The sequence below is a fragment of the Marmota marmota genome, unplaced genomic scaffold, assembly GCF_001458135.2.
Source record: "Marmota marmota marmota unplaced genomic scaffold, marMar, whole genome shotgun sequence".
NCBI classification, from domain to species: Eukaryota; Metazoa; Chordata; class Mammalia; order Rodentia; family Sciuridae; genus Marmota; species Marmota marmota.
In genome coordinates, this window is record NW_026000229.1 from 29,831,248 (window position 1) to 29,844,442 (window position 13,195).

The window sequence follows — 13,195 nt, forward strand, 5'->3', positions numbered from 1 at the left end:
GGGAGGGGGGAGGGTGGAGGATGGGAAAGGCAGCGGAGCACAACAGACACTAGTATGGCAATATGTAAATCAATGGATGTGTAACTGATGTGATTCTGCAATCTGTGTATGGGGTGAAGGTGGGAGTTCATAACCCACTTGAATCAAAGTGTGGAATATGATATGTCAAGAAATTTGTAATGTTTTGAACAACCCACAATAAAAAAAAAGTAAAAAATAAAAAAAATAAAAATATGAAATATAATCTAAGTATTTGAGGAATAATGAAGAAATATCTTTTATCAATTTTCCCCTCTGAACCCTGTCTCTCACAGACCTTAACATGCTTGTGTTGTCTCTAGAACACTATGACAGTATGAAGGTGGGGTTTTTATTTTATTTTTTGTTTTTTTTTTTGTTTTGTTTTTGACTGATCTGGCCCACTCCCCAGAACACCAGCCACACCCTATCACTTATAAAGCACAGGGAGCCCCCAACATTTATTGGTTTTCATAAGCATCTCTTAGAACTGGAAGGCACCAGATTGCAATTTGTCTCTTTTTGGATATCTGTTTGTTCATTTTCAGAGGTTGAATGAATTCCAGGGCTTAAAAGATTACAGGGGTTAAGAAAAGTCAGGGTCTCAGACACTGGAAACTCTACCACTCTAAGGAACACAACTCTCCTTTGAGGTATAGGCCTGGGAGAGGGGTCACCTCATTAACCTCACATTTGGAAAGTCCTTCTTATTTTAATTTTCTTTTCCCACTGTATTCCATTCTTGGCTTAGAAAACTAATAAAGTAGGCTAGGTTGATCTTCCAAGTGAAAAAGTTTTGTAAGAAAAAGTCATTCTTATGGCTAAACCTATGTAAAATTGTGAGGTAGATGAAGGATAAGGGTGGTGTTCCACATACTTGATTGGCACCCAAATTCACATACCACAGTATGCTTGGAAGGAGTCTTAGCATTTGTATTTCTTTTTAAGCTCCCCCAAATGATTCTAAGATATACATATGAACATTTAGGAAATGTTGATATAAGGCACACTTTCTCCTTTTTTCTTAGCTTTCTTTCCTAATACTTCTTCACCTTCCACCATCACATCCCCAAAGATGTCTGTGGTTTTCTAGGCTCTGCAGACTGTGGCATCAAGGCCATGAAAGGCTCCCTATAGTCTTCCCCAGTAACACACACACACACACACACACTCACAATGTTCTCAACCTTAATAGTTTAAGCATAAACCAATGAAATCATATTAAATTGCAATTGAATCCTCAGTAAGCTTAATAAGCTAAATATTCCAGAAGTTAGTGCATTTTCAAAAAAGAATGCATAATTTAGGGAGACCAACCAACAGTGGATGGGGGGATATTACTGGTGAGAGAGCTTTCTTTAAGATCTATTTAGATTGTGCAAGAATGCTTACCCATATCTCTCCACAGTGCTGATTCTCATCTTCCAAACAGACAAGGGGCTCCCCATCATTCACATTTAGAAAAGCCAGAACTGGTTCATGATAGCAACAACAACAACAAAAAAGTACAGAGACAGCTGTGCTGTTACTCCTAATTCACCTAAGACAGCACTGAGACAGAATTCCATCTGCTAACGCTGCCTAATGGCGCCATGGCCTGTGGCTGTGGCATATTCAGTTAGGATGGTACCACTGCTGGGATCGCATCTTTACTTTGCTTGCCTTCTCCCCTGACTGCACCCCAAAGTTATGGCTCTGTGTCCTGCTGGTTTGTGCAAATTTCAAGCCTCAGTTAACCCAGCATTTCAGCATGCAAACAACCTTTTTGGAGGACACTATGTAAGAAGCTGGGGAGATCCAGTAATTTATTTAAGTTAAAGGAAAATGGTATTCCTTGGGACTAATGGCTACATTAAATCCTTTCTTGCTTTTTGGTACTTAATAGAAAAAATAGTTGCATGATCTGTGGAAAGTGAAAGGCAAAGCAGAGACCTTGTGTTGAGGGGTCTTCCATCTTAGGTGATTCCAAGGGTACTTCTCTTCCAAGTCAGTAGCAGGAGGTCCAGTCCATTCCTTCTTGACTTGCCCTTTCAGCCAAGTCTTAAAATCCTTAGTGCTCATGGAGATACTGGTCTCCTAGAAGCTGGAGAGAGTCCAGGGCTGAGTTCACCATGACCGCAAGAAATTCAATCCCTGTTAATGACTCATGGTGCCTGCAAGCCTAAGTTAAATGCAAGCCAGAGACTCAAAAAGTCAAAGGTTCCATGTTCTTCTATGTCATCCAAAGTCATCTCTTTTTTGCCTTGCAGTTTCACTTGATGTTTCCCAGACAGCAACAGCCTGTGGTAACTGAAGCCCTCAGGCGCAGCTTTAGGATGAGATGAACTGGAGAAGTTTGAGTCAAAAGTGGTATTCTCTTCCTCTACCTATATTAGGCAAGTTGTCCCTTTAAATCTCTCGATCCCTATTTGCATTCATTTTATTTTCAGTTTATGGTGATTTCCTATAGGAATACCAACTGGAATCTTCTTAGTTCCCAGGATCAAATGCAACTTTATGTGTAAGTCTCCTGAATCTCTTTATCAGAAATGTTTTGTGATTCCTAGGCCCTACCCCATGCTACTATATCAAAATCTCTGCAGGGGCCAAGTATCAGAGTTGTTTCCAGTGTACTGGATGATTTGATATGATACTCCTACTACACACTCACTAAGCTAATTATCATATGATTTAATCTCTCCCTTTCTCTCAGGCTATCTAAAGCCCTCCCATCTCATCTCAATCACATAGAGATAACTGGTTACATTTGGATACAAAGCAAAGGGAAGATTGGCAATATATTTAAACCAAAGGACCTTGGGAAGAAAAAGAAGAGAACCCCCCGCCCCAAATATTTTGCTGATCACAAGAGAGATGACTACATGGGGGCCTCAAAGTTAAGACCTTGCATATATTGGAGGGGATAGGAATGAGGATATCCAAAATAGAATAAGAAAGTCATTTCATACTGTCCACTGTTCTTTGTCATTGCCTGGGTTACAATGTCCCAAAGAGACTTTCATATAGTGTTCTGGATACTGCATAAGTGTAAATAGATCTTAAGACTTTTTGATGTTTGGCTTTTTAAAAATTATTATTTTTAGAATGTACAATCCACCTGTAAGTTTTAGAGTATATAGCTGACTATTCTTGAAGAGTGATTTAATAGTCTGGAGTGGTGCTTAAGCATTTTTAAATATCCAAGATGATCTTGATATACAGGTAATGCTCAGATTTACTTTAAATGTTATGTGTTCTTACCATTCTCCCTCCCCCCCACCCAAATTCTCTCCTGTCATGTGGGATAAAGCACTACCCCCACCAAGTCATCCTTCCTGCTTCAGGGCACATGGTTTGACAAGCAGAATGCACATTGGAATTCATTCCCTCGTGCCCCCCTGGCTGGGTGCTTTTGCCACTGAGTTTATTCTTTCTCAGCCTCTTGATGAATTATTGTACCCTTCCCAGCTTTTAATCACTAGATTGCCCATGAATTCGTTAGCAGACCTTTTCTCTTACCTGCTTACATTTATTTCCTAGAGAATCTCATCCAGTTCTATGATTTTGAAGTTGAAGTAAATTTTACTGTTATAGTTTTGAAAGACAAACAAAAAGCAATTCAATGTTCAGTATTCACTTCCTAGGAGTTTGAAATCTACTTTTATAGTGATGATGCTCTTGTACTTTCCTTCTTACTGACAATAAAATCACAGAATCTTCCCCTGAACTTCCCTTGTGATTACACTACGTCATTCTTCTCTATCATCTCTAATCTTATAGATCATTCAGCAGCTTGATCACTTTTTTCCATACAAACTTGTCTCTGTGTTGGTCCTCAAACATACCACATATGCTTTGCACTGCCTAGCCCCCTTCCAAGGCCACTCTCCTTCCATATATCTATTAGCTTACTGTGTTCAGCTATTCACTCAAAAGTTATTTTATTACAAAGTGCTTCTTGGTCTTTTATATAAAACAGAACACTATCTCAACTCCCATAACTATTTATTTTCTTACCCAACTTTATTTTTCTTCATAAAATATACTACCGATTGGCATATTTATATATTTATTTGCCAATAGTTTTGTTGTTGTCTGTTTCCTTTCACTTGAAATTAAGCATGTGCAATATTTGTTAAATGAATAAACACATAAAAAGATGTAATATAATGAAAGAGACAATACATGAGAAAGTTTAGTTTCATGCCTGATACTTATTATATATTCAGCAACTAGCCATTTCCTCTCTATTTCTGGCTTTTATCTCTATTTGAGCTTTTACTGTAATCTATTTACTCTGTTGGATGATGGTGATAGGAAATGTCTCAGCTATAGGGAGCCCATATTCTCATCACTATATGCTAATAAGACAGCAATAAAGAAATTGCCATCAGTCAATGTAGTTAAGAGATACAAAAGAGACAGAGTATTGTGAGAACACAGACAAGGGGATAGTTAGAGAGGAGTCCCGGAACACTAATCCTTGGTGAATATACGGGGTCTTTGTGCAATAAAGCTGCAACCAGTCACAGCTTCTTAGTTTCTTAATTTAAGAGAAAGAATAACAAAGTGAAATGAAGGGAAAAGTATAGAAATTAAAACCTAATTATTGACATCACCACCTATTCCCTCATTTTGGTGTAGAACATATTTTTCTAATTTCTTATACCTTTATTTCCTTTGATTGTAATAACAGTTGGTAATGAGCTCCTTACTGTAAAACTGAGAAAATTAAGGTGAAAAGTGATTAAATGGTTTGTCCAGGCCATACAGCATGTTGATGATGGAAGATCTTTGGTTAGAACTCAAGACTCCTGTCTAGTTAATCTCTGCAACTAGTTAAAAATATTTCTAGAATTATTTTCTATAACTAAATATTTAATGTAGATTTTCCCCTTAATTGGCTATATCTAACTGCCATTTATTATTATTGAGAATTTTCCCTACTCTGCTCTATACTAGTTTGATCACATATACTATTCCACCAGTTTTTATAATGACCATATGTATGCGATGGCTTTGTTGCTGTTATAATTTTTATAAATGAAAGAACTATCATTTTAATAGATTTTAAGTGCCTAATTTATCCAGGCTTAATTTAAAAAGGCAGTTCAGGTCTTAGAATAGGGTTGTTTCATGCAAATGTCATGTTCTTTCAGCTGTTACATTTCTGAAATATGAACTAGCCAAATGCTCAAGTCCATGTATTTGTGCTTCATCTGAGTTATCTATATGACAGGGTACGGCATTCTTGGCCTTGCACATGGTATGCAGAATTGTTTGCTCACTGGAAATTTCATTTTTCATTGTAATTTTATATTTGTATTTACACATTTCTCCAGCCAAGTTGTACCACATGTACTTGTGTACTATTTTTCTGCTTTAGCTGTCATATAAGCATGGTCATATGAATCACTCTCCTGTATCCAATTAAAACATGGCAAAATAGGAAAGAATGACCACCAATGGTAAAGTTATCCTAGTCAATGTGATTAGTCTTTGTAAAACCATAAACAAAATCAGGAAGAGAATTTCTTCTAACATTTTGCTGACAGCTCTTGTGTAGTTCTATAATCACAAAGAGAAGAAGAAACATTTCTTAATCCGCACAATCCTTTCTTGGATGAAAAAAGTATTAAAATCCTATACACCATGGATTTGCCTCCAGATAGGTTTTTCTGTGGTGAAACTCAAGTATGCTCCTATTCCAGATTTCTTTTATTCTTAGCTTTGGAGATGTGGTGGTAACTTGTTTTTCTCTTGCCTCCACAGATATTAGCAGTCAATAGATTTTTTGATAGATCTACCAAGAAGTAATTAGATGCACTGTCTTTCTGTGAAGGAAATATACCAAATAGATGCAGACTTCAAGAACTAAATGGGATTCACCTTGTCCATGGTGGTGACCATGCCATGGCTGTGCCCCTCATCAAGGACATCATTCTACACAGATTTAACATTGAATTATGAATTAGAATATGGCCATCTCACCGGACATCATGAAAATCACCTCAAATTCCCCATCCAAAATGAGATGAAATGCTTAACTCTGTCAATAGTCCAGATACAAAGGACCAGAACAATCTATTTGGTTACAAACAGATTTTTTTCCTTCCTTTCTTCTTTCTCTTTTCTTCCTAATAATAGTAACAACCTTTGTTAAATCCTTACTACAAATCAGACATTGTGCTAAGTCCCTTACTTATGTAAAATCATTTAATTCTCACAACCCCTCCTAAAATTAGCATTGTAGGCCCTTTCCTAAATTATAATAATTTTATGATTTTTATAAAACACACACTATAAAATTCCAAGCATCTAGTGAAGTGCATTCTAGACATCTTAGACACACATGCACAGAGATAGCACATAGAATAGTACTAATAATTTTACAAAAATGGAAAAATAGTCTAGAAACTAACTGTAATGTAATAAATTTAAATTGGATTTGTTTTCCCATTGACTCCAACCAAGAAATGGAATCTGAAGTGAAAAATGAAGTTGCTGAACTTCCTGATAATTTTTTTTTACCACAGCTCTATTATTACTTCAAAGTTCTTTCTTTAAAAAATGAAAAACATAACAACTTTTAAGTCATTATTATTTTAATAGCAAGTTTTAATATTATATAACATCTATTGATCTCTTGCTCTAAGAGATGAGAAAATTAGTACAGTTCAATCTTATTCCAGTCTGCCTTCTTTCCAGGTTCTGAATTTTAAAAAATTATTATTTTTTATCATTTAAAGATTTTTAACAGTTATTTTCTGTAATGGTGTTTGCATGGTCATTTAGTCTTACTTTTATATTGAAACCTTTTACTATGTGCCATAATTGTTTCTTTGAACTATAGATTTTCTCATCCCCAAACTTTGAATTTTGATTCGTATTTTGGATGTCTTGATTTAATTTTTAAGGATTTTTTTGTGTGTGGGTTTTTTCTCCCTCAAAAGAACTATTTATGGCAATATGTAAAAACGTGGATGTGTAACCGATGTGATTCTGCAATCTGTATACGGGGTAAAAATGGGAGTTCATAACCCACTTGAATCAAATGTATGAAATATGATATGTCAAGAGCTTTGTAATGTTTTGAACAACCAATAATAATAATAATAAAAAAAGAACTATTTATGTGTGCTGTAGTCTCTGGATTTTTACATGCTTGAGAATGTCTGTTGCTTTTTACATTTGAAAAATAACTTACCTAGGTATTAAATCCTTTGGTCATACTTACCTTCAGTTTTGTAGAGATGGTTCCACTTATTTTTGCAGAGATTGTTCCAGTACCAATATTGTGAACAAATTTGAGGAAAATCCACTTCTACCCTTTCATGTCCCTCTATTTTTCTTCTGGGATGCTCATATTATTTATCTTTAAAATTCAGTAACTTCACCAGGATGTGTCACAGTAATCTTTTACAGTAATTTTTTTGACACTGGAAATTAATTTTTTCTACCTACATATTCAAATCTTTATTTCAGGAAAGTTGCTTTTAATAGTTTTTGAATGCCTCTCCATTCTTCAAGTCCATGAAGTAGTCTCTATGTCTATATATTTTACATAAGTATTGTTCTCTTTATAATTTTTAAATATTTTTCTTTTCCATTCATAGACTGTTTTCCATACTTTAGGATTCATTTTTAATTATATTGATTTCATTTCTATTTTATTATGATTTTACTCTATGTAATATTTTTCTTTTCTAAATTACTCTACCAATTTGCTTATCAGCATCCATAGTTTTATAATCTTTTTGTTATCTTGTATTTTTTTAAGTTTTGAATTTCTTTAAAATTCTAACTTTTCTGAGTCATTTATCCCTTTTTTTAATTAACTCTCTTTGTCTTTCTTTTTTCGCATTTCTCCTCCCCCACCTCTCAACCCTTTCCTCTCTTTGGCCCATGTTATATGTTTAGTTCTTTTCTATTGATTATATATCTCTGCTTGGGGTCAGGAGTTGTTAAAGCACAGAATAAGGAAAGATGGGGGTGGTGGCGGAAAGCCACAACTTCAGTACATTTTGTTCTGCTAGAACTTTTCTCCAGATCTCATTTTCCTTTTGTTCTTAGGACTCATCACATCTCATGGGAAAACCATCCTTCCTCCTTTGTCCTCTCACCTTCTAATCTCCATCTCTTAGGAGAAGAGATGGTAGAATAGATTGGAAGGTCAGAGTGTTTTTGCCTTCAACTCTGCCTCCCTGTGATCTTGCTATGCTAAGCAGGGTCTCCTAGGGAACTTAATCCACTTTTCGTGAGGCTGGCACATGCCTGTGGATGTAATTGCTCTAAGAAAAGATACATTGAACCAGTACCTTTGGAACTTTGATGGTACCTTTTAAGAAAATCTGTGTTTAGCTCTTTGTTCAAGGGCAAAGATGTTAGTAGAAGTTGGCAACTTTACTCATTCCAGTTTGTTAGAAGTTGGACTAGCCACTTTTTTCATAAAATAATGACTGACAAACTGAATTGGTTTGGGCATTCAAATGTCCTGTGTGGCAGCTATTTTAAAAAGTAAATGAGTTCTCGTGGGATTCAGAGGGTATTTGGTATGCAGAACCCAGTGGAGAGTGTGGATTTTCTCAGAACATGCGTGTAGAGTGCCGGTGACAGTTCGGGAATAAAGAGTTGCTGTTTGAATCTACAAGGCTGTGTGGTGGCTCGGTTATTTTGTGCCCAGCCAGACTGCAGCAAATGTAGATGAGGCAACTAGGAGGACCTGCTGATAGTCTATCAAGCAAGTCACTTTCCTATTGCCATCCTGTCCGTTTTTGTTATTCAGGTCACCAATGGGATAAATATCCCTAGAAGAAGCGGGAAGCAGCTTCTTCTCTTCACTTCATATCTCTGAAATGTTCCATGAAAGCAAAGGACATATAATTGTCAAACTAGATCCTAGAAACTGACATTTCAGCAGATGGGGGTAGATTTTCTCCTCCCAGGCACTGGGATCTTGAGGGTGACCTTTTACATGAAGCATTTCATTAAACACTATTTGGGTTACCAAACCTTGAAGTGAAAGGCAACATTTGATTGAATGTTTGTTGGGTTACCACCAGTACTCTGAAGAAAGCACAATAAGCTGAAATGCTTTTGAGTAATAATTTATCAGGATGGCTAAATTATGAAAGAATGCTTGAATTAGACAAAAGAAACCCACAAGATGAACACAGCTCAAAAATTTTCCAACATAAGCTTACTTTTGAAAATAATTTAAATGTTTGTCTGGCTTCCCATCACATTTGTGTATGATATGTTCAGTAATTAAGTAAGGAGGAAAAAAAGGGAATCCCTGTGGTATAAATTCCAGGAACAACTGCAGATTCATCCAAAGGTCATTTATAAATCAGAACAATCCCAACTTCATCAGCTAGTCTTCAACAGAATCAAGTATCCTATAAAAATGAGACAAAAATGACAAAAGCCATTATTTTTACCTCCTCAGAATATTTATAAAAACAAGATGCTGTTCTTCAGTCAAGCAAACAACCTACGCAGAGCATTCTTAACTACTGATTTTGAATATTACGGCATAAGAATGATCTTTGGCATTTGGCAACTTCTTTTTTGCAAAGTATATCATCTGTTTAATTCTCTTGAATGTGGGCAGCTCACTAGTTTTGCCTACATGTGGTTGATTTTTGTTTTTGTTTTTGCTTTTCCAGGGAAAAGATGTCATGAAGTTCAAACCTTACTTAAGTAGAACAGGCAACATTTCCTCTAACATTTTTTCATATCTCCTTTGCAAATTTTTCTTCTCCTGTGGAAACCATCACAACCCTTTTCTTTGGAGACTACCCCAGCTGGCTTTGAACACTGTTATCTAGAGCTTTGTGTTCTCCTATTCCTACCCCATTGGTATCTCTCTAAATTGTATTCCCTCCTTTGGGACCCAAGGTGTTGTCCAGCTAATTATAGACAGATGTAACCTAATTGACTGTTGTGAGGCTATGTTCCCCTTCAAGCAACATAAAATTTGCAGCCTATGCACCCAACCCCACCATAGTGTTTTAGCTTGTAATTTGACTAGGTTTTGTGAGAAGTGGAGAGTGATGTCCCCAAATGGAAGGCCAGAAAAAAATGTTAAATCTAGTGTCCCTCAGCATCTAGCTGGGAAAATACATGTATGTAGGCTCTGAAAATAGGTATAAGAAGGAGAGAGAAAGAGAGTTTCTACAAGGGAAATATAAACACATTGAAGGAAACTTATGTCTATTTTATAGGTTTGCCTTTGCTTCTAGTCTGCCATTTGTCAATCAGTTACACTGAGGAGGCAGTTAGGGTCAGTCATGTGTCTAAATAGTTTGTTCCCTACTGTGGAAATGACAACTACTTAGGTGATTTCCTTTTAACTTCCAATTTTGTTTAAGAATTCAAGAGGGAGAAACAAGGAGTTTCCTAAGTTTGCAGCATGCCAGATCTAGATAAGACAAAGGGAAACCTTCTGTTAGAACCCTGGGAACACTTTGCCCAACCTTGGAAGCTCAGAAATGGCAGTGCTGTTGACCCTAAAGGGATTGCTCTTCCCAGGGTTAATCATTTCCTAGAGATAGTAGACAACTGTCTAGGAGTACCCTGGCAACCATTCAAGTCAGATGCAAACCAACCATCCTATCAAGAGTCCACACGCCAACCACCTCCTTCATCAGAGCTCTGATGCTCTGAGCCTGTAACCACCAACCCTAATCACCCTGGAGCCAGGTACCAAACAACTAAGGATAGCATCTATGCCTCAGAGTCTGCTGAAATTATTCAAATAAGTCAATTCTAAACTTGCTTACTTTGCCTCCCTGCTCCTTCCCAAAAAAACTACAATGAAGGCTTTTGCCCCATCCCTCCCCTCTCTGCCTCCTAAGTGACTCCAATGCTTCCTTTGTGGCCCCTATGACATTACATATCCTATTCTCTTGGGATCTGTGAATACAAATATTTTAAATATATGTCATATCTTTATCTGTTGGCCTTGCTGTACTTAAATAAGAAAACTGATGTTAATCAACATAAGATGAAAATGATTCCCTGCAGCAGATGATCTCTAGAGTCTCTGGTAGTTCTAACATCCTTGTATCCTCTTACTTTATATATTTCATTGTACTGTCTTTAAAATACATTATAATAAGGTCTTGAGCTTCTGAAGTTACCCAGTTTTTAAGGCCAAGGGCTTTCTGAATCAGGAGTCATATAAAGAGAGATTACACAGAAAGTCTTGTGTAAGAGTCATTGCTTAAGTGGAGGCAAGGGAAAATGTTAGTGCTGTTTTGGGAAACCTTTCATTTTGTTCTATTACAGCTGAAGGGTAAAAATCATTCTAGCATGACTGTTTTGGACTCCTGTTAGCTTTTCTATTTTCCTTAGCTCTTTTTTCTTCTTTACCTTTTGATACAAAGTACTAGAAGGCTCCTTCCTAATGGTGTGATTGTATGAGTTTGGGATGTGTGGTAGAATCAGGAAAATATTGAAATGAAATTATCCCTTTAAAAGGCACACAGAGAACAAGGCAAACATAGGAAATATATGAAGAATTAGATTAGTATGAGAATTTTACTGAATACTTAACGAACAATATGAACAGTGATTCACTGTGTAGTCTTAATCCCTCATCCCACCCTTCTTTGCATTAATTTTTTGTTTGAAAAACAATTATTCCAAATATACTTCACAGAACTGTTATGAGGAATCATTTGACTTTCAAAATAAATCTGGAAATTGCTTTCAGATACTATAAAAATTTCAGGGGATGATTATGTGCAAGAAAAAAAATTACGCAAGCATTTGTGTAAGGGAATAAACAAGGAAGTGCATTTCAGTTCAAGAATCAATACTTTGGTTCAAGTCGTGATAAAATAATACCATGGTTATTTGAAATCAAGAAAACAATTTTTTTTCAGAAAGTGTTGTGGGATTTTGTTGTTGTTATTATGTTTGATTCTGAAATGTCCCCATTCACAAAACCTCTGGTAAGTTGGATGAAATGGATGTCTAACCCTCTGAAATGAGCCAGGACTCAGGCTGAAGTACAGTTGGCTGGACATTTGAGAACAGTGAGGAAACTGCTCACCTTCCTATACCACCTGAATCTGCCAAGTAAAAACTTCCAAATATCCTAGAGAAACAAAATGCCTCTGATTCACATTATGTTTGCCTTTGAGTCTTGCTCAAAATGTTTTGCTTTAATGGAAAAATAAAGAAATAAGAAAAAACACTAAAAGTCAAGGAAACAATTTTGTGCAGAAAGGAAATCAAGCTGTGAAATCTCTGGGCTTCTATTGTATAAAAAAGAAAAAAGTTGGGGGTGGGGGAACTCAACATATTTAATTTCTAATTTGAAGATGAAGAAAAGGTGTTAAAACATGGTCAGATTGGGGTACTCCTTCAAAAAAGATGGTTCTTTCTCTGCCTCAAAGATATTTGAAAGGGTACCAAATTTTGTTCTAAAACTGTCTAAGGTCAGAGAAACATTCTATCTTCTTACTTCAAATCTGTCAATGGAAATTTAATCTTTCCCCACCATCACCAAAAATGCTAGTTCCAGATATGCAAAGATAAAAATGTTCACTGAATACTATGGGGGTGTTTGGTTTGGCTGATTTTGTTGTGCCTTAACATCAAAGCAATCCTCAAATGCTAAAGACCTTTTACTCAAATACTAGATTCAAGTGAGTAGCACTCCCTCTTACCACACAAACTAAACTGATATCATCTGTAGGGTCAGGAATTCTGAGTTGTGAAAGAACAAGTAAATTAAAATATTGGGTATACTATTTAACTTAACTCTTTCACTTTGAGGATGAAGCAGCTGAAACTCAGAGATGGAACTGCACACTGAAATTTATCCTGAGGCCTCTTCTATAGGTAGCATGGAGCAGGCCTCATCTCAGGCCTTGTCTTTCCCCTTGCTACAGTGATCAGGGAACTGTAGGTCTTGCTGCAATCCTCACCTGGATTAAAGAGCCTCAGGAGAAGAGTCAGGGGATCCTTATGGATATCCCCTTCCATTATATCCCTGCTCTATAGAATCTAAAATGCTGGAGGATTCTGGGTACAGGTCTTCCAGTAAATCGTGGGGGTGTAACTGAAAATGCAAGGTGAAGAGTATGAGTCTGGCATTCCCAAGATCAATGTTAAGGCTCTTGCCTTTCCCCCAGTTTCCTTCAGCTTTTCTTTCCTTTAGAAATATGTCATTCTGAGCAAGATG

At 36.5% G+C, this 13,195-nt stretch overlaps 1 pseudogene; it reads right to left on the reverse strand.

Annotated features, from left to right (window-relative positions):
• The window catches only part of LOC107137624, a 115,767-nt pseudogene that overhangs the window by 48,515 nt on the left and 54,057 nt on the right, over positions 1-13,195 (reverse strand).